Here is a 21,788-nt window from a genome sequence, read left to right as displayed (position 1 = left end):
CAAGACAAATTTAAAAAGTTATTGTGTCATGTAGTCATTGGAACCTGCCCCTCATATCTCCTGCTACAGAGACCAGAGGTAGCTAATGATCCAATTTTATATTCTATCTATATTCATGTGGTAATACAAATCCACTGCTGCGTTTGTATAAAGACAAGTTCAGCCAATAATGCAGCATGAAAGAGATTCTAGCACAGACCCCCTGGAACTCCCAGTAGGTGACTTTGGTTTGAGAACTTACACCAATTTGGATGAACCTTTCTAGGAAAAATAATACTGAGATTCTTCTTACTTCTCCCTCTCCTTCAAAAGTGTTGGACTTGTGCTGTAGTCTGAAAGTATCCCACCTTCTCCAGCTTTCTCCTCTTTTTTTTTTTTTTTTAAAGATTTTATTTATTTATTTGACAGAGAGAGATCACAAGTAGGCAGAGAGGCAGGCAGAGAGAGAGAGGAGGCACAGGCTCCCTGCTGAGCAGAGAGCCCAATGCGGGACTCGATCCCAGGATCCTGAGATCATGACCTGAGCCGAAGGCAGCGGCTTAACCCACTGAGCCACCCAGGCGCCTCTTTAATTTGCACAGGTGTTTCCCCCAATAAATCCCTTGTGCATCTAATTACATCTACTTCCCAAAGGACCCAAATCAAGGCATGTAGATGAATGTATGGATATGCTCCAGCTTCACAGGCTGCCCTGAGGACTTATTTTTTTTTTTTTTCTCTAATGGCTAACACAGACCTGGACATAACTCAAAGTAAAGATAATTATCTTTAATCCTAACTAACTCTGAATCCTGGATACATGAACTTGAATATAATTTAATCTCTGTAGTTAGCTCAGAAAAAAGAAAGAAAAGCTTAGTTACCAAAAAAACAAAAACAAAAACAAAAACAACAACAACAACAACAACAAAAAACTCTATAACTTTTTCTTCCTGTCTGCAAGAAGATACTAATAAGATATGCTAGAAGTACACACGGTACCTTTAAGTACACATGTTACCTTACCTAATAGCGATTTATAAGTTGTAAAATATGAAATTTTTCTTTCAATCTTTATGCTAGTAGGTTAAAGTCATATTCATATTTTCTTTTTTAATTATAGATTTCCAGTTCAATATTCAGGATTAAACATCTAAATCCATTTCCTTTTCCCTTTAAAACTGTTATTAAAATGATAGTTTTTTGGTTTTTTAATTCTAAAAACCCAAAAAGACAAAGAGAAAATGGGGAAATGGCAGAAGAAAAGCCTCAGAATACTGAGGAAAAATAGTGAGTGGAAAAACAACCACTGCAAAAGCAAGGAGAGCGAACTCTGACTTGGTGCTTTGATGGTGGGGGGCAGTACTGAATAGGGAGGCCCATCTCACCCCCAGGAGCTTCAAGGGGATGAGCCTGGAGGTACAAAACATGTCCAAAGGCAAAACCAAAGGGTCTTTTCAGAAATCTGTATATACAGAACCAGTTAGATTGTACTTCCCCACCCCACCCCCACTGGCCCTGGAGGAGACTACAGATTTGTTTCCTGGAAAGACCGGACATGAAGGACTTGAGGTTCAGATTCAGCAGGGGGAGTACTGGGGGAGGGCAACAGTGGGGCACAGAACTGACAGAGTGGGATTTGAGAAAAGTCTGCTTCTACCCAAAAAATGGTGGAAATAGTTCCTCTCTTCATTCCTTTAAAGTAAAATATTAGTGGATTACTTTCTTGAGAAACCTGGGAGTCTTCAACATCTAGAGATCACCATTAAAAGGGAAGATTCTCAGTGATTCTGGCACTGAGAGAACAGATTCTTCTGTAACAAATACTTAAAAATGTTGAAGTGGCTTTGGAATTGTGGAAAGCACAACCTGGCTTCTCCTTGTTGTTTATAGTAAAATGTGAGGTGAAAGAAATGGCCCAAGGAAGACACCTTTAAACCAAAGGGAAGCAGCTCTGATGATTCGAGAGGCTCCCTGTCTTTCAAAATTGCAAAGATGGCTAACACTGGGAAACTCACCACTAGAATAGCATACTGGGGAGACATGACCAGGGGTGTGGCTGATTGCCTTTGGCTGAAGAGAATGGGTGTCTGACTGATGCATCCATTCAGTCATCTCAGCAGAAGACAGGAATAGAGACAAGGACTGGAAATAGGAGTAATTTGGGAAGAATCTGTGGAAGACCCTCTTGTCTAATAGTATAAACCCAGGTGTCGTACATGAGATGCATAAGGTTTTTGAGAATGTTATGCTGGCAGAAATGCTACAAGCCTGGATGCAAAGGGACAGAGACAAGATAAAATGAAAGGAACTCGTCAGACTCCCAAAATCCTGTCACTGATATTGGTTTTGATCACTTTACAATGAAGCCCAGCCATAGATAAGCCCATCTTACAGACAGATTTCAGTCCCTTTTCTTTATTATAAAACAACAGATAACCAGATATTTAAGGAAAATCTCCAACATATATGAAAGCGAAAAATAATCAAACAAAAAAGGAAATTGGAAGAAACTAAAGTGATGTCTGAGCAAGGAAAAAGTAAACTACTCTCCAATACACACACATACGAAATAGCCCCAACTAGAATTTCTATCCTGATAAAGCTAAAAGCTGCTGTTGCTTTCATGAAGTAAGGACAAGATATTAGAAAAAAAAGAGAGTTTTTAATTTTATATATTCTTTGAAAATATAAAAATCCAGTAGCTAAAATTAAAATAACATTAAAACATTGGAAAATATGATTTAGGAAATCTCCCAGAAAACAATCCAAGAGATAAGGAATATAAAGTACATGAAAATCAGACCATCATTCTAGGAGGTATAATATCCAAAGAATAGGAATTTAAAAAGACAAGGCAGTGAGATACAGTGAACAGAGAGTACAGAAAGGAGGAAATTAACAATAACAAAAAGGCAGTATGATTTCACAGTATTGAAAACACAAGTCTCTGGTATAGTATATTGTCTGGGGCTGAATGGGAAAAAAGAAGTGTACACTAAGCATATTATTAAAGAATTTCACAATAGCAAAGATAAAGAGAAAGTGTTTAACTCTCCAAAAGAAAAAGACAAGTCACATGTAAAGGGTCAAAAATCTCTAAAACAGCCATCTTTTTGACAATAACACTGGATGTTAGGAAACAGAATAGCAATGTTTTCAATATTCTGAATAAAAATAATTTCAGTCTAGAATGATATACCCAGTCAACCAATCAATTATGTGTGAAGAGCAAAAAAGAAATGTTCAAACATGCAAACATACTATATCAAAATTTATTTGATATAACCTATCTTCAGGAAGCTATTAGGGAAAATAATCAACAATATAAGAAATAGGCAAAGACAGAGGGTATATAATTTTGGCTCTAGGAGATCCAACAGCAAAATGTATTATAGGAAAGTCCAGTGATGATGGTCCAGAGAAATCAAAGGAAGACTGTAAAGTAGCAGAGGAATTAGGCAGGTGGTAATGATAACTTAGAGATTGTTCTAGGAAAAAAAAGGATTAAAGATTTAGCTTATGGAAAATATGAATAGATATATGGAAGGCATGATGGAGTATTTCCCCCAGATAAATGGAACTTTGTCAGGAGAAGAGAATCATATGGCACAGCTAACTTCAGCAAAGAATATTTGTATAGTCATTGTCATGTAAATTCTGATCTTTAATTTAGTGAAGGATTATAAAATAGCTACTGGGAAGGGAAATAAGAAGCTATACAAAAGCTTAGTTTACCTGTATCATTTCTAAGGGCCAAGAACTATTTTCTAACAGAAAATTAACAATCATTGAATGTTGGCATATTATTTAGAAGTATGGCAATAAATACTACAGAAAAATGGAGAATTGTTGAAGTTACAACCTTGAAGAAGATGACTCAGAGCTGACTTATACCAGGGAAATTTTAGGATTATTTGTCTACTTAATTCATGGACATATATAGCTTCTTTGAGATGTTGGCAAGAATGTGGAGAAAGGGGAACCCTCCTATACTGTTGGTGGGAATGCAAGCTGGTGAAGCCATTCTTCAAAACAGTATGGAGGTTCCTCAAGAAATTATAAATTAATTAAAACAAAATATCTTGTCTAAGTATAAAGCAAACCCCCTTATTTGGATATAAGAAGCCATGCCACAAATACGTCTTGTAAGATCTGTCATCTTTGGAAACAAGAGCTGACTAATGTGTAGGTATTTTAAGTAAAACCAATTCAGTGACATTGATTTCTATCTTTAAGTAACTAGTTTGGTACGTGTATTTGTAGGCTGCATGATATTTCCCTTTTGATCCCTTAGAACATCAAAAATAAGCAAAATTTCTCAGGCATTTCCCTGGTAGAGCATAATGAACTATTATTTTGCATTCAAAGGACAAACTTTTATTACTATTGATCCGTCTATGGAAATGATAAACATCAATATGGTAGGTTTGCTCCTCCTTTGGGTTTGACACAATGGTAGAACTAATTCTGTTATTTGAGTCAAAATTCAATCATAATGGTGTGCTCAGCGCAGAAAACTCAATAAAATACAAAAATGGATTAAAAGAAAAACAAATTGCAGGGGGAAAATGCCAGGTAGCATTTTCCAATGCTTAGCTTTTCTCTACAAATGTTAATTATTACTTTTGAAAATTCAATCAATTACAGAAACAGTTATATTCATTTATCTAGATGATTTTTAAATTTGCATATTGCAAAGAAAACTTGGGTTTTGCATTTTTTCCTGGCAGATGGGGCAAAAATCATTGCATCCATTTTGTGTGTGTGTGTGTGTGTGTGTGTGTGTGTATGTGTGTGTGTATAAACAAAAACTGATAAGCATTAAAAATTTTAATAAATTTTTAAATTTATTTTCAGCGTAACAGTATTCATTGTTTTTGCACCACACCCAGTGCTCCATGCAATCCATGCCCTCTCCGATACCCACCACCTGGTTCCCCCAACCTGCCACCCCCCGCCCCTTCAAAACCCTCAGATAGTTTGTCAGAGTCCATAGTTTCTCATGGTTCCCCTCCCCTTCCAATTTCCCCCAACTCCCATCTTCTCTCCATCTCCCCTTTTCTTCCATGCTATTTGTTATGCTCCACAAATAAGTGAAACCATATGATAATTGACTCTGCTTGACTTATTTCACTCAGCATAATCTCTTCCAGTCCCATCCATGTTGCTACAAAAGTTGGATATTCGTCTTTTCTGATGGAGGCATAATACTCCATAGTGTATATGGACCACATCTTCCTTATCCATTCATCCGTTGAAGGGCATCTTGGTTCTTTCCACAGTTTGGCAACTGTGGCCATTGCTGCTATAAACATTGGGGTACAGATGGCTCTTCTTTTTCACTCCATCTGTATCTTTAGGGTAAATACCCAGGAGTGCAATTGCAGGGTCATAGGGAAGCTCTATTTTTAATTTCTTGAGGAATCTCCACACTGTTCTCCAAAGTGGCTGCACCAACTTGCATTCCCACCAACAGTGTAAGAGGGTTCCCATTTCTCCACATCCCCTCCAACACATGTTGTTTCCTGTCCTGCTAGTTTTGGCCATTCTAACTGGTATAAGGTGATATCTCAAAGTGGTTTTAATTTGAATCTCCCTGATGGTTAGTGATGATGAACATTTTTTCATGTGTCTGATAGCCATTTGTATGTCTTGATTGGAGAAGTGTCTGTTCATATCTTCTGCCCATTTTTTGATATGATTGTCTGTTTTGTGTGTGTTGAGTTTGAGGAGTTCTTTATAAATCCTGGATATCAACTTTTTGTCTGTACTGTCATTTGCAAATATCTTCTCCCATTCCGTGGGTTGCCTCTTTGTTTTCTTGACTGTTTCCTTTGCTGTGTAGAAGCTTTTGATGTTGATGAAGTCCCAAAAGTTCATTTTCGCTTTTGTTCCTTTGCCTTTGGAGACATATCTTGAAAGAAGTTGCTGTGGCTGATATCGAAGAAGTTACTGCCTATATTCTCCTCTAGGATTCTGATGGATTCCTGTCTCAAGTTGAGATCTTTTATCAATTTTGAGTTTATCTTTGTGTATGGTGTAAGAAAATGGTCGAGTTTCATTCTTCTACATACAGCTGTCCAGTTTTCCCAGCACCATTTATTGAAGAGACTGTCTTTTTTCCACTGTATATTTTTTCCTGTTTTGTCAAAGATTATTTGCCCATAGAGTTGAGGGTCCATATCTGGGCTCTCTACTCTGTTCCACTGGTCTATGTGTCTGTTTTTAGCCAGTACCATGCTGTCTTGGTGATCACAGCTTTGTAGTAAAGCTTGAAATTAGATAACGTGATGCCCCAGTTTTATTTTTGTTTTTCAACATTTCCTTACCAATTCGGGGTCTCTTCTGATTCCATACAAAGTTTTGAATTAAAAATTTTAAACTAACTGTTCACCTGGGTGGCTCGGTTGGTTGGGTTGCTGCCTTCAGCTCAGGTCTTGATCCAGGGATCCTGGAATTAAGCCCTGTGTCAGGCTACGCACTCAGAGGGAAGCCTGCTTCTCCTTATCCTTCTGCCCTTCCCCTTTTGTGTTCTTTCTCTCAAATAAATAAATAAAATGTTTTTTTAAAGAACTTCTCAAATTCAACACTCAGAAAACAAATAATCAAGTCAAAAAATGAGCAGAACACATGAGCAGACACTTCTCCAAAGAAGACCTATAAATAGCTAACAGATGCATGAAAAATTGTTCATCATTATTAGCTACCAGGGAAATTCAAATCAAAACCACATTAAGATACTAGCTTAGACCAGTTATAATGGCAAAAATTAATAAGGCAAGAAACAACAAATGTTGGAGGGGATGCAGAGAAAGAGGAGCACTCCCATTGCTGGTGAGAATGCAAGTTGGTTCAGCCACATTGGAAAACAATGTAGAGGTTCCTCAAAAAATTAAAAATAGAAGTACCTTATGACCCAGAAATTGCACTACCAGGTACTTACCCCAAAGATTAAGACGTAGTGAAAAGAAAGGCCACATCCATCCCAATGTTCATAGCAGCAATGTCCACAATAGCCAAACTGTAGAAAGAGCCAAGATGCCCTTCAACAAGTGAATGGATAAAAAAGATGTGGTCCATATATACAATGGAATATTACTCAGCCATCAGAAACAATGAATACTCAACTTTTTCATCAACATGGATGGGACTGGAAGAGATTATGCTGAGTGAACTAAGTCACGCAGAGAAAGTCAATTATCACATGCTTTCACTTACTTGTGGAAGATAAGGAATAGCATGAAAGACAGTAGGAAAAGGAAGGGAAAAATGAAGGGGGGGAAATTGGAGGGGGAAATGAACCGTGAGAGCCTGTGGGCTCCAAGAAGCAAACTGAGGGTTTTAGAGGGGATGGGGTGGGGGAATGGGTTGACCCTGTGATGGGTATTAAGGAGGGCACATATTGCATGGAGTACTGGGTGTTATACGCAAACAATGAATCATGGAACACTACATCAAAAACTAATGATGTACTGCATGGTAACTAATGTAACATAATAAAAAAGAAAAAATAAATTTTAAACGAATTCTTCTTTGTAAACAGATCTGGGCTCTTGATAAAGAAATAAAAATTTAGACCGTGGACTCTGAAAAACAATCTGAGGGTTTTGGAGGGCAGGGGGTGGGAGGTTGGGTGAGCCTGATGGTGGATATTTATGGAGGGCACATATCGTATGGAGCACTGGGTGTGGTGCATAAACAACGAATTCTGGAACATTGAAAATAAATTTTAAAAAATAAATATTTTTTAAAAGAAATAAAAATTTATTTATTTATTTATTCAACAAACATTTTCTAAGTATCTCCTCTGTGTCAGGCATGCCTCTATATATGAGGATATACCTGCTTATTATGGAGACCTAGCTCTCATTATACAAAGTTTCCTGTGAAATGGCCTTCAGTATGGCTTGTCAGTCCTTGAATTTTGCTAATTTTACAAAACTTTAGGTTAACTGAAATTCAAGGTGTATCTATAGCACAATATGAGCCCAGCCAGGAGAATGGACTTGCCTCTTCTGTGCACTGTGAACACAAGTGCGTATGAGTGAACACATTCTGTGAGGATGTACCCTGGAACAGGTGGGTGATAAGCAACTTGTATCATTGCATTTAATTATAACAGTGATTTTTTATTTTTTTAAGATTTTATTTATTTATTTGACAGAGAGTGAGAGAGAGAGCGAGACAGAGCACAAGCAGGGAGAGCTGCAGAGTGAGAGGGAGAAGCAGGCTTTTCACTGACCAGGGAACCTGATGTGGTGTTCAATCCCAGGATACTGGGATCATGACCTGAGCCGAAGGCAGATGCTTAACAACTGAGCCACCCAGAGGCCCCTGAAAATGACCTTCTGAGATAGCTTCTATTACCTCCATTTTACGAATACAGAAACTGAGAAGGCACCAGTGTGGCTTAGTCATTTAAGCATCTGTCTTCATCTCAGGTCATGATACCAGGGTCCTGGAATGGAGCCCTGTGTCAAGCTCCCTAGTCAGAGAGGCATCTGCTTTTTTCCCTTTGCCTTTGCGCTACCAACACCTCCCCCCATGCGCTCTCTCTCTCTCTCTCTCACACACACACACACACACACACACACGCACACACACAAATAAATAAATAAATAATCTTAAAAAGAAAACAAATACAGAAACCGAGATTGCAGACTTTAACCCTCTTTGTGGATCCAAGATTTAAATTTTTTGATTTTTCCTATCCAAATTGGGCTTCCTTCCATTAAGCATCAGGCCTCATTTGGATTCTCATTTCCTTGGATAGCTTTACACTACTAAACTTTCACCATCACAGCACTGACTTTAGGACAATTGTAGGCTTAATGGATTCAGTACTTGTCTGTACTTCCTTGAGGTCAGGAAATATTTTGGTCACTCCTGTCACTCTTTTGCCTGCCAAATGGAATTGAATAACAAATAATGAATGAACAAAGAAATGTGCAAATGAACTTAGATCCCTGCAACTCCAAAACTGGTGCTTTTACCAGCAAACCCACTTCCATACCTTTATTTCAGTAATGTTTACAGATAGCATGGACTGTTGGCTTCAAAAGGTGAGTGGAAAATGTTAATTTTCTGGTTTGTGTCTTTTTGTCTGTCTATGTGTCTGTCTATGTGTAAGTGATTTTGAACAATATTATTGGGACCAAATCCTTCCAGGTTAGTATCATGGAAGTGAAATTATGGTGGGATCCAAAAGGAAACCATTTCCCCTTAATATTGGCTTTTACTCTTACAGTTTAAGGACAACAACTAATGTCTTTGTAATCATTTAAGACAGGGACTACAGCAAATAATATTTATCTGTAGTAGTTTACTGAAAAACAAAAGTCTACAAATCCGACTCCCCCTTCCTTTTATCCTTTCTTTCTCCTTCCTCTTTTACTCCTCTTCTCTCTTTCTTTCTTCCTTTTTTTTTTTTTTCTCTCTCTCCACTTCTAACACTAGGAGTTGTATGACTTTGGCAAAGGAAACCTCTCTGAGGTTTGTTCATCTGTACAATGAGGATGTCATCTTCTTACTGAGGCAAAGATTAAATAAGTAGATGTGTGCAGAGTCCCTAGCCTGTGGGATGTTAGTCATCCTTCCCATCCATCACTGGAAGTTGACTGAGAATTTATACACACCAGGTACAGTTGTAGGATATTTTTCACCAAAGATTAACATAAGGCACAACTTTGGTCCTGAGGAACAACAAATAATTCAGGAACAGAGATATAGTTGTTTTTGGTTTGTTGGTTTGTTTTCATTTTCATTTTTTGTTTGGGCTTGTCTGTAAAACAAGAATCATGTAGACTTTCTCATTGTAGATAAGTAGGAGTCTCTAAGAGGATGACTTAGCTTTTGACATCAGAATGTTTCCTCAGCTGAGTTTTCTTCGACAGGCAGAACAGTACAGATTCCATTTCTCTGAGGTACAGATGATACTCCTCTATCGCCAAGACAGGGTACTTGTTTATGGCAGGGAAAGGAAGCAAAATAGAATGCTGCATGAAACCATCATGATGAAAGCCCAGTGGCTGCCCAGTGCTGTCAAAGGTCAAGGCTAGGGCTCAGTCAAGAAGAGCTCTACAGACAAACTCAGGTGATTTACCGGCTCTGTTTACCTAACACACCTATTGATTCCAGTGTGTGTCACAGCATGACAAAGACCAGCTAAAGGACATCTTTTTAAAAAGACGTAGTAACTTAGAAATAAAATATTAGACTATGGATTCCTTGACTGAAACTGCTAAATTTTTACATCAGAATGCAGGATAAGTCATTTTTATTCCCCCAGGGAGCTTATTCTCTCCCTAAGCAGGTGCAGTAGGTATGTTAGACTCAGCCAAAGGAAGTTTGAAAATCTAAGACCAGCTAAGTCCTTGCCCAGAGAATGAAGCTAACTCCTTAAACAAGCAAGGCTATGCTTTCCTCTTTGTTTCGTAGTTTCACCAGGAATATTGGCTTCAAAGCCAGGCTGAATGAGTTGGAAACCTCAGTCCACCAGTTGTTACCAAGGTGTCTGTGTACCACAAGCTATTAGTATTTGTTAGAAATGAGAATATTAATAGTGCATAACTCCTAGAACTGTTGTAACAATTAAACAAGTGGATTGATGCAGAGTCACATGGAAAGTGCCTTGTAAACCTTCAATAATGTGAACTGTTGGGTGCCTGGGTGGCTCAGTGGATTAATCTGCTGCCTTCAGCTCAGGTCATGATCTCAGGGTCCTGGGATCGAGTCCCGCATCAGGCTCTCTGCTCAGCGGGGAGCCTGCTTCCCTCTCTCTCTCTCTGCCTGCCTCTCTGCCTACTTGTGATCTCTATCTGTCAAATAAATAAATAAAATATTTTTTAAAAATGTGAACTGTTATTATTGCTGGTAAAGTGAAAATAATATAAATCCACATCCTTGTCATTAAAATCCAACAAAATAGTGGATGCACAATTCCTTTTAAAGCTTCAAAGTACCGAACTAATAGAAGGTATTATCACTTGCCTTATTATTTTTGCATGTCTAAGTGATTTGAGTATCTCAACAGCTATACTATTTCCATTAGCACTAACTTACATGAAATGACTGGGTTGGCCCACACCAGTTCTAATTTCCATTTTCGTTTTGACAGCCCTTCATATTCCAGTAGTCAAACAGCAGCCGTTTGAAAGAGCACATTTTAAGCACACACTGAGGTATGGCCTATGGTTTCCTATTTGGCAATTTTGAAAAATCTATGTGACTTAATTGCTGCTACTATTTTAGGGGGAAAATGTGTCAGGGTTTAATTAGGTAGCACCATCAGAAGAAGTAGCATTTATAATATCCTGATGAAACAAGCAGGACAATAAATTATTCATTTCATCAATTAGTCATCTTGTATTTAATTTCATTCAGTGAGCTTTCACTGAACTATCTCTATGTGCATCCTGTCTTGACCAAATAGAAGTACTAGAGAGAGAGAGAGAAAGCAAGCAACAGAGGGTAGAGAAACAACCCTATCGTGGTATTATACATGCAAAAAAAAATACTTAAGACTGATTTCTCAGTAGTTTCTTCTTCTCTTTTAATTTCCTTAAGCTTTCTTTGCTCCTCCTTTGCAATGTTTTCCAATGGTATTCTAATATAAAACCCATGAGAAATATCAGAAAGTTTATAAGGAGATAATTGTCCCCCTTTCTCTATGGTATGGGAGGGGGTGGATTGGAAAGGCACTATCTTTTATGGTTCTGAAGAAGTGGTTGAAATATTTACAGCATGTAAATTGTACATTTCAGTCCATTGGGGAGACTTACAAGAAAATGTAAAAGCCTGTTCTCGCTTTTGCTATTAAAAATGTCCTAGACAGATAGGTAAATGAACAAAATAGATTCTAGATATATATCCATATATATCCAGATAAATATGGTTCATTGATTTCTTTAGAGATTTTATTTATTTATTTATTTATTTATTTATTTATTTGACAGAGAGAGACACGGTAAGAGAGGGAACACAAGCAGGGGGAGAGAGAAAGGGAGAAACAGGCTTTGCTGAGCAAGGAGCCCAATAAGGGGCTCAGTCTCAGGACCTGGGATCATGACCTGAGCGAAAGGCAGATACTTAATGACTGAGCCACCCAGGTGACCCTGGTTCATTGATTATTGACAAGGTGGTGGGTATTAGGGAGGGCATGTATTACATGGAGCACTGGGTGTGGTGCAAAAACAATGAATTACTGTTACACTGAAAATAAATTTAAAAAATATACTTTCTGATTAAAAAAAATCTTCCATGGGAAGTCTTTGGAGAGAAGATAGTTGCAATACAAGTTTTCCTATGAAAAAATAAATGGTGTGAAAATAACTGGATATCCATTTGTGAAATCAAACTGAACCTTGCTCTTAACTTACATCTTAGGCAAAAATTGATTCAAAATAGACCCATTGCCTTAGATGTAAAAGCCAAAACCATACAAATTCCAGAGGAAAACATAGGAGAAAACTCTGTAGCTGTGGGTTAGGCAAAAATTATAAGAGACTCCCCCCTCACAAATTTATTGGCAGAGTTGGAAGCCTTACAGGCTCAGCAAGATAATTGAGCACAAACTTGGTCCAACTCCCCAACTTACCACTAAGCTGCCCAGACACAGGACAATCTCCAAAAGCCAAGATAAAAATGAGGTTTAACACCTGAGCAGACATATCAGCAGCCATACATTTAGAAGATAGAGACTGCAATTTAAGTCCAGGCAAGTCACTAAATGCACAAAATAAAGAAACATCTTAGAAAAGTGAATCAATTTTATTACCTAAAATATCTAGCTTTTAAAAACAACAAAAACAGGAGATGGGCAAAGAACAAGAAAATTTGAGTACTTCTATGGAAAAACAACAATAAATAGAAACTGGCTCTGAGTAGAGCCAGATGCATTTAGCAGAAAAATATCTCAAAGCAGGCATTATTAATGTGTTCAAAGAATTAAAGGAAATATGTTGAAATGTTTAAAGAAATCATAGTGGCAATGAACAAAATATTCTGAATTTCTTTTAAAGCACAAAATTGTTTAGATCAATATTTATACTATTGAATTTGAATTGTTGGTTCATATAATATATAAATATTGCCATTGTATTATAAACATGAAAGGTTTTTATAACAAGGGTATTATAAACATGAAAATAATCATACAACAGAGGAGGAAGGAATACAGCTATACTGTAGCAAAGTTTGTATTTTTATCCAAATTAAATTAGTGTTAACATGAAGTAGATTGCATATTGTAGACCCTTGTCTGTAAGAAATTAGCCAGATCCCTAATGGCTAGTGACATTGAACATCTATTCACATGCTTATTTATCATCTGTTTGTCTTCTTTGGTGAAATGTCTGTTCATGCCTTTTGCCCATTTCTAATTAGACTGTTTTTTTTAACATTCACTTTTAAGATTTCTTTATATATTCTGTACCTAGATACTAGTTCTCTGCTGGGTATAGAGTGTATACCAGTCCATAGTTTGCCTTTTTACTCCTCACGTGGGTTTCCACAGAGAAAAAGGTTTTAATTTTGATGAGGTCCAATTTATCAGTTCTTCCTTTTATAGAGAATTTTTTTGGTATAAAGTCTATGAGCACATTGATCTGTCCTTAATCTCAAAGATTTTATTCTAATATTTTGTTTTGTTTGGTTGGGGTTTTTGTTTGCTTGTTTGTTTGTTTGTTTGGGTTTTTGTTTTGTTTTGTTTTGTTTTGTTTTGGTCTTTGAATGACCAGCACCTATCAAAGTACTAAATGAAAATTTTGGTGGAATTCTTTAATGGCTTATTCATTCTTTCCATAAATAAATTTACTGACTACCACAATATTCTATAAATGCACTGTGGGAACAAACTCAACAGCAATGGCTGCTCAAGATTCTTTACCAGATGTCCAGTCTTTAGAAATGAGACAGTCTTGCTGCAAGGGGAACTAGAGAACTTACCCTGAGGTGCAGAAAGTTCATGGCTTATATTTAGATTGTATTATTATAAGAACATTTAAAATTTCTTAAGGAGGGAAAGATGTTCTAATGGAGACTACACTATGGGTTTCATCACCATTCCACACACAGCCAAGACACCTCTTGGTGCTGCCACTGCTGCATAAGATTGGGGCAAATGGAAGCTTGAAACCAAAGGGGAGGCTTGAATCGTCATAAGTTCTGTTTCTGTCTCCAGTGGGGTGAGTTTTGAATCAAGACTCAATCTGGAATAAAGGAGAGAGTACCCCTTGCTCTCTTCTTGGATACCAGATGGTTGGATTATTTATAACAAGTGACCTGAATCTTCTGGTCAGCCTAACATTGCTTAAATAGCTGTCAGTGAAGTGCAGGAAGATTTCATTCTCTGCTTAAGCATCACTGAGGGCTGTCTACTTATCTCCAATTTCTAAGCTACAGCATAGGTTGAAATTTAAGTAGGAACACAGGCAAAGGACAATGCTACCTTTCCATTATTGGAGCAAGAGCCATATTGCCAGTCCCCATCCATCCAGAAAGCAGCTGATTTTTTGGATATTATGCAGTAGAATAAACTCTTCTTTCTTTCTTTCTTTCTTTCTTTCTTTCTTTCTTTCTTTCTCCTTCCTTCCTTCCCTTTCACTCCTTCCTTCTTTTAGTATTCTGTCTTTCTTGGTTTTTGCTGTTTTTAATTTTTTTCAAGAAGTATCAGCATTGATCTGTTTAAATAAATTACTCTACAGCCCATCCCAAGTGACTCAATATTTGGAAACAATATGTCTTTGTTTCACCTTGAATATAGTAAAGGTTGGAGGTGGCAGATCCTTCTGCTTGTTGGGGGAAATTGGATTTAAACATGTACATATACATACATACATACAAATATATGTATATATGAATACAGGTAGATACACAGTGACAGTTATTCTTTTTTTTTTCAATTTATTTATTTTCAGAAAAACAGTATTCATTATTTTTTCAAACAGTGACAGTTATTCTTAAAGAAATAAGAGGTGAGCTCTTGAGGGGATACAAATTAGGAAGTAACTGTTTCATAAATGAATAAACCTTCCAAGAAGGAAGTAGATATTTAAGTTTGACCTTGAAAGATGTGGAATATTATTGGAGACCTGGAGGTGAATTTCCAAGTAGAGGGAGAAGCAGATAGAAAGGGGGAATAAGTTGAGTAATTTGTGATTCTTTCCAGAGGTCTAGAGCTGGAGTACAGTGAGCAGTGGTGAGACATAGGATCAGACAGGTACAAAAGGTCAATTATATCCATTTATAACAAATACCAAGGAAAACCCTATAAGCAGAAGAAAAGCCTGGTCCTATTTGATCCTTAGAAGACCACTCTGGAGTTCCAAATTAACATGTTCTTTTTAGAAACTCTCTGATCATATTGAAGAGGGTTAGGGACACCCTCCCTTTAGAACAATAATAATTGCTCCTCGCCAGCCCTTTTGAGAATATTGTCCATCCTCTCTTCCTCTTACCTCCTGCCCATTTATATTTGTCCCATCCTGAAGTCTCAGGTTTCTGTCCTCTTAACTGGTTTAACACTTTGTCTCCCCTTTCAGGTTGTTATTAAACTGACCAATAGTACACATTTGACTTAGGCTTTCAATATTATATCAGCTCTCCTTCACTTCCAAGCTCTGCCTCCTGTGACCATGTCCCACTCCAACTCAGGACTGCATTCAGGGAAGTGAGAATATCTGGCTGAGAAACACAAATAGGCATCAGGAGTGAGATGGATTTAAGCAGAACTCTACTGAAGGCAAGTAGTGTGAATGAGTTAGCTCCGTTTCTTAGAAAGAAAAAAACCAAGATTAGTATTATTGTCATCGTTTCCACATTACGAAATGAGGAACCTAAGAAGGGTTACCTTTCCACAGTTAACTGGAATTAACTCAGAAATGTTAAATAACTTGTTCAAGTTTATACAGTAAGTAAACGTAGACCTGGGATTTGAATAACTGTTTAGACAATGAATTCTCAGCTACACTGCTGTATTTGGAAGCAGTTTTGCAAAGGTCTAGGGAGGAAGGAATGTCTTGGCTGGGATGGGGAAAGTGGCCATGAGGAGAGGGTCTTGATGTGAGAAATTATTTCCAGTACAGTATGTAGGAGCTGGTGTCCAGTCTCCTGGTGGTGGGGCCATTTCAGGAAATGCTCACCAGGAAGAGATGTCCCTGGATCCCAGCAGAGTTACAGATACAATACAAGTGGCTCAGTGATGATTCAAAGCTCTCCAGAAAGAGCATGAGGCATACTTGCATGCTGTGAGAGATTCAAACAACTACTAGAGCTCACTTCAGCACTGCCCATTTTCTCCCAACAAGCATAACGGTAATCATATTGCAACTCTGTTCAGAAATTTTCAGTGTCATCCCTAAGGGCTTAAGACCTACAGCAAAGTTCTGAATTAGACCTAGACTTAGTTTCTCAATTTTCAGTGAATCACTTTGGGATCTTGTTATAAAGCAGGTTCTGACTCAGAGTGTCTAAGGTGGGATCTGAAACTCTACATTTCTAAAATGGGCAAAAAGGGGATGCCCATTCTCTTGGTCCACAGACTGCACTTTGCTTATCAAGGACTAATTCCTGCTTACTTTTGGAGCCCCGTCTATGGAAACTGCCCCTTATAATCTACAATGCTGAACTTCTCTTAGTCTCATGGATGAGCTGAGATCTTTCCTGACTTCATGTCTTTGCTGTACATGCTGTTCCCTCTACCTAGAACTTTCTTCATCTTACTAACTCTTCAATCTTCAAGTTTTGGCTCAAGTATCACTTCTTCCAGTGAGCCTTCCCTGTTTCTCTAAGACTGAATTGATACTTGTTATTTCGCCCAAAAGTACTCTGTAGTATATACCATTTAATGAATGCAGTTACAATTACCTGTTTATTGAGATGTATGTATGTCTCCACTGTCTGGATACCTATGATGTGTAACTTCCATGATATTCTTCTTTCATCCTCAGAGTCCAGAATAGCACCTGCCCCACTCAATAAATGTGCTGAATGAATAAATGAAGGATGAATGTTCTTTGTCACTGAACTGACCATCTTTGAGGGCCTATCCACAGACAGGTAGAACTCAGTCACTGGTCACTACTCAGGACTATGCTCCAGAATTTAAGAAAAATGAGACAGTTCAGTACAGGACTCTTGTCCTAATGGCAAAAGTGGTTCTTCAGAGCTACTCCAAGTAACCTAGAATAGGAGTTGAATGGAAGTCCAGCCCTTATCCTAAACCAACATGGAGTAGAAGAGGTCTCTGAAAATAAGGGCATGACTGGTAGATCACTATGGTGCTTGGTCCTCACAGAGAATCTAGATGCTGTCTGGTCTCCATGGAAGATAATGTTGAAATTATACCCCAGATCAGGAAACTGAACAGGTTGAGGTGTGTCCTGTCTCTCTCCAAATTAGTCGGGGATCGTTCAGGGTTCCATCTTTATAGGAAAGGTCATCAGAGGACCTGCTAAATGGGTCCAAAAAGGGCATTGCAGAGGGGAAAGATTGTGCAGAGGAAGAACATGGATTAATGAGAAGCTCTTCTGAAACAATTTTCTACCTAATAATAATGTCCCAGAAAGGAATGGAATGCCTGGTGAGAAAAAACACTTTTTTATAAATAAATTGTATTCTGGGTAGGACATATTTAATTAGAGGGATTCAACCTTCAGAATTTAAATGGAGACAAAAAAGGAGAAAGAGAGGGGAGATTAATAACACAAAAGCTGCTGGTGCCAAGCACAATATCTGCTGCAGTAAGTATATTTTGAGATGCACAGTAAGTATATTTTGAGTCACATTTAATGGACAGAAATCCTCGGAGAGGATAAATTCTTTTTATTTCTCTGTTGAGTAATCATTGAAGAAGAAAATATTGAAGTTTTCTCAGAAAAAAAAAATAACCAGTCTGTCTGATTCAGAATTAAATAACTTAATTCTGCATCACGTATTAACTTCTTTATCTATACTCATGTTTTGACTTTCTTTTTTTTTTTCCCAATTTATTTATTTTCAGAAAAACAGTATTCATTATTTTTTCACCACACCCAGTGCTCCATGCAAGCTGTGCCCTCTATAATACCCACCACCTGGTACCCCCAACCTCCCACCCCCCCCGCCACTTCAAACCCCTCAGACTGTTTTTCAGAGTCCATAGTCTCTCATGGTTCACCTCCCCTTCCAATTTACCCAAATTCCCTACTACTCTCTAACGCCCCTTGTCCTCCATGCTATTGGTTATGCTCCACAAATGAGTGAAACCATATGATAATTGACTCTCTCTGCTTGACTGATTTCACTCAGCATAACATGGACGGGACTGGAAGAGATTATGCTGAGTGAAATGTTTTGACTTTCAAAACAATCTAGAAAGCAGATTGATCTGACATAGACCCAATTTTTGGTGTATTTTTAAAATTTTATTTATTTATTTATTTATTTATTTATTTATTATTTGAGAGAGAGAGAGCAAAAACACAAGCACGTGCATGTGATGGGGAGAGGCAGAGGCAGAGGGCAAGAGAGAATCCTAAGCAGCCTCCATGCTCAGTGTAGAATCTGATGTGGGGCTCGATCACAGGACCCTAAAAATATGACCTGAGCCCAAATCCAGAGTTCAGCACCCAACCCAATTGATCCACCCAGATGCTCCCCAATTTTAGGCTTTAATAAGTTTATTGTTGTTGTTGTTGTTTTTTCTGAAGTCACATGGCTAAATAAAGCTTAAATATGATTGGAACTCAGGAATCTTGTGTCCAAGACCAGCATTTCCCCAGTGTATCATGCTTCTCCTTTGCCTTTACATAGAAACAGTTAATCGCTAGAATAGGCTATTTCAGTCCAGTGGGCAAAATGCCATGGCGCATATTGAAAGATGTTCTGTGATACAGCTTTATGAAATTCATTATTGGATCTACTACAGAGATGCAACTGAAGATACTGTCTATCAGGTTTCACTGCACATTTTGGCCAGAGTCAGTAATACTCTCTGAGAATTTTGCATGTTTTAAACACAAGGACTTAATCAGAATTCTTTTCTTGTACGGCTGCTAGAAATCTCAGAACTTTGTACATGCTCTTCTCCACTGTTGATGTAACAAATATGTGGCATTTATGGAGGCCAAGTTTCCATTAACCTCATTGCTGCTTTATGTCATACTTGTGTTCTTTTTACTCTACTTTCTCACCCATATTTAATCTCATCTACTTTCATCTTCTGGTATTTTATATAATCTAACAACTTACTCGGGTTTTTTTCAGTAACAATGCAAAGTAGAAATAAATAAATAAAGGCTTTACCTAAAATTTATGATTAGGAATCTATAAATGTTCATCAAGTACACAATCACCAGATGAATTTGGTGCTCTTAATTATCCTAAAAGGGCTGGCTCCCTGGAATTGGAGAACTCTGTTTTCTAAAATCCAATTCTCTGTTTCCTGTGTGCAGAAGATGTATGGAATATTTCAATGAACTTCACTGAGACATGGAACCTTTTTTTAGAACACTGATTTCTAAAAGTCTTATGAATAATTATGCATAAAAATAATTATTTCTGGGGCGCCTGGGTGGCTCAGTGGTTTAAGCCTCTGCCTTCAGCTCAGGTAATGATCTCAGGGTCCTGGGATCGAGCCCCACATCGGGCTCTCTGCTCAGTGGGGAGCCTTCTTCCCCCTCTCTCTCTCTGCCTGCCTCTCTGCCTACTTGTGATCTCTCTCTATCAAATAAATAAATAAAAATCTTAAAAAAAATTATTTCTATTAAAGGAGCACTTATAAAGTCCAAAATTTTGGCAAATATTAACCACCCTCCTCACATTGGATCAAATATCTGACTACTACTAAATCTTCAGAACCAAGAATGATGATATGCTCATTAAATGTTATCACTCACATGCTTTGATCACTAGAATTAAAGCCATGCCAGTTTAGCTGTGACTCGCAAATTTGTGTTTTTCCTTGGCAAGATTTAACCTGAGTCAGATGTCTTTATTTATGTATTCAGATTGACTAGTTCCAGTCATCATTGGAGGGAATTAGATTCCATCATGATATGTTTGGATGAATACACATTAATTAACAGAGTTCATCTGTAACATAAGATCCCGCTATGTGTGAAAATAACATCTTTGTACTTCAAGAATCTCACTATTGAGAATTTCTTTTACTCTTTAGTAAAACTTTAATTGGATTCAGTTTGTATTCATTTTTTTTAAATTCATTGACCAACACATTTTATTGTATACGATGGGCAAAATACTGTGCTAAGCCCTTTTTCAATTCAAACAAGTTACAAAACAGTATCTTCTACACAACATAAAAGGAAAATTAGCTCAATAAACAGTTAATTTCAGCATATTTATGAAGTGATAACTCTAAGAGAGGTAGGAGGAAATCATTATGGGAGGAATGATGAGAAAGTATTGATTCTAATTTATATGATGCAGGAAGGAGTCCTAGCATTTACAGGGAATGCCGAAAATGTTGATCTAGAACTTCAATAGCTTAGGAAGAAAGAAGAATGAGGGATGATCATGAGTAAAAATGGGGAGTGGATCTGTGTTTGTGGAATAGCATGGGAGAGACCTGCTATTATTACTTTCATTCCACTCCTATTACTATCAATACTATTACCACTATCAGTAGTAATGACTCTACTACTGCTACTACTATTAGTAACTGCTTATTGAGAGACAGGAGCCATCTCCTTTGCAACTACTACTACTACTGGTAGTACTACTACTTGATACCATTTACTGAGAGCCAGAACTCTCCCCTTCACAAGAATTGGGATTTCTGTAGGCCTGATTGGAAAAAGAGACAGTCTCATGACCTGATCTGTCCATCACAAAATTCTGAATTTTGCTGGCCAACTTGTCAAACACATGTGCAGTCATTATGCAACTCTATCAATGGCCACATTGGGCAAAATTACTTTTAATTAGCTGAGAAAATTCTAGTTGTATCATCAACATGGACAGGGAACAGAATAGAAACAAAGTGAATCAGATCATCAGAAAGATATCTAGTCTCTAGGGCCCCTTGCAGTTGTTCAGCCATAACGCCACAAACTTTCATTTGGAACCAACTGTTTAGCAGTTAATGAACAACCTTGATGACTAAACTCTGTGAGCAGTTCAGTGACAAGCTCAGCTGCTCAAGAGGGGGAGTCAATAGCTCCCTGGACAGCTCTGACTTAAAGGTTAATGCATTCAGGATCCAACTCTGAAATTACAGACATGTAACCATAATTTTCTCATTTTTAAATTTTGGAATGTCACCAAAATATATGGAATACCCTTGAAGATTCACCTGGGAAAGATTACTAGAACTAAAATAAACAATAACAAAAGAATAAAAAATCGCTAGAGCATAGACCCAGTGTGTTGCAAGGGATGGAATGTGAACTCAGGAGAAAACACCTCTGGTCTAGAATCCCACCTCTGTCACACACTTCCTGTGGGACCTTGGACAAGCCAATTAACCTCCTCCAAACCTTCATTCCATCATCTATAAAGATGGTAATAATAATTATTGTCTTGTATGGTTAGTTGCAAAAATGACCGGAATTTTCCATTTCTCCTTATATTAACCTTTTTTTTTTTTTTCTTTCAGTGTGACTTTGGAGTCTGTCTTTCTGCCTTTGGAGTCTTTCTTTCTGCCTTTGAACCCAGAGTGGCCTTATGACTGGCTTTGGCCAATAGAATGCAGAAAAAAGATACTCTGTACCTGTTCGGAGATGAAACCCTAGGAGGAACTGCTTATTTCTGCCTCTTCTTTTGGAACACTGCTACCACTATAGGCACAGACCTGGTTACCTGGCTAC

The sequence above is a fragment of the Neovison vison genome, chromosome 4 (assembly GCF_020171115.1).
Source record: "Neovison vison isolate M4711 chromosome 4, ASM_NN_V1, whole genome shotgun sequence".
Lineage (NCBI taxonomy): Eukaryota > Metazoa > Chordata > Mammalia > Carnivora > Mustelidae > Neogale > Neogale vison.
Note: the sequence above shows the minus strand (reverse complement) of the source record.